Source organism: Herpailurus yagouaroundi, unplaced genomic scaffold (assembly GCF_014898765.1).
Source record: "Herpailurus yagouaroundi ecotype Mexico unplaced genomic scaffold, PumYag 181, whole genome shotgun sequence".
Taxonomy (NCBI): domain Eukaryota; kingdom Metazoa; phylum Chordata; class Mammalia; order Carnivora; family Felidae; genus Herpailurus; species Herpailurus yagouaroundi.
In genome coordinates, this window is record NW_024412412.1 from 12,224,801 (window position 1) to 12,226,216 (window position 1,416).

Consider the following 1,416-nt stretch of genomic DNA (forward strand, 5'->3'; position numbering starts at 1 on the left):
AAACAAAGGTTCAGCCCAGGAAAAAGTTAACTGACTTGCCTAAGGTGTGACTAGTAATGAGCATTCCTAGGGAAGTCTGACTCAGAAAGCTAATAAGCTAATGTTCTTTATATCAATTCTGTACATGAATCTGAGCCAATAAAAGACAAAGAGAACAGGCTGGATGCTTCCTCAAGCCTAGAGAATCAGAAATTATTCACGAGACTCTCTCCTCTCCACCAAAGAAATGTCTCCATATAATACGTACTTACCACTTTCGACCTTACGTGTAAACAGAGTGGACGATTGTGCGTCTGATGTGCCATCAGGATGCTGGGAAGGCCTTGGTCCACCCCCAACCCTCCTGCCTCATGCTGTAGTATTAAAAGAGCATCTCCTGGTACTTGGGGTTTCTCTTTCAGAGCTTCACCCATTAGCTCAAAGCTTTGATGCCGATTCAAATTCTCTCCCCCCCGGGAGGTGTAACACTTTAAACTGTCATCAGCCATTCACATTGTAGTTTTGACCTGGGGATTCAAAAGAGGAAAGGAGGACACTAGTGCCTGACTGGGGAGAGAAAATTTCCGAGAATAGAGCCGCTTGCCTGACAACCTTCACCCAAGAAAGGATGTAGCCTTAAGCTGGCCTTGCGCACAGCACTCTGCAAGGTGGGGTGTGTGACAGAATTTCGATTAGACACAATCGTCTTGTCCCAGATTCAGAAACCACCCCCCAAGAAGCCTGAAACCTCATCAAATCTGGGCTAAACTGTATACTTATTCCACTTAGAGATTCTACATTTATGTAATCTCCCTCCCCCAAGTCATTACTTACAGGGAAACTGTTTTAAGATAATTTTTTTTTATCCTGTTAGGAATAATCTTGTATTGAGAAAAACTTCTCTAAGTACCTATATCTGAAAAGTACACTTTACCGCTAACAGTCGGTGTTCAGTGCATCAAGCCTGTATCTCTTGCTCATTCTCTTTATCCACTCCCAGATTCGAATACCCTGTTTGTCGCTAGGGAGGCACCCCGGGAAGTTCTTATGACGGTCACACTTAAGGGGAGAGAATTAGTGCCGAGGCTTTTCCTCACAGAGAGAGCCGTAGGAGACCGATTAGGCAGCTGCATAATCTCTGGGTTGCCTTGCCCGCCTTGCTTTCCTCTGACAAAACAGGGAGCCACCTACAAAATGTTTCCAAGAAGGAAGGATTCAAGGGGTGTGCGTCAGAACTTCAGAAGGAAGGAAGATAATTTGATGTGATCTGGCTAGTGGTTGCCAAATGTCTTCATCTGATAGTGGACATTAGCAATAATATTTAGTGAAAAGACTCTCTTTGGAAAGTATGAGTTGATGTTTATTCCACGAGACTGTGACCTATCTGCATGACTCTGACTGTATACATTTAAAAGGATAGCATACATACAGTAATAA

At 43.6% G+C, this 1,416-nt stretch overlaps 1 long non-coding RNA gene across 1 annotated transcript in view; it reads right to left on the minus strand.

Moving 5' to 3' along the window:
* The window catches only part of LOC121039941 (uncharacterized), a 19,426-nt gene extending 18,677 nt beyond the window's left edge, over nucleotides 1-749 (minus strand). The window contains exon 1 of the long non-coding RNA XR_005795050.1: nucleotides 252-749. This is a non-coding gene — a long non-coding RNA (uncharacterized LOC121039941). The remainder of the gene's footprint in view (nucleotides 1-251) is intronic.
* Between the last annotated feature and the right edge of the window lie 667 nt (nucleotides 750-1,416).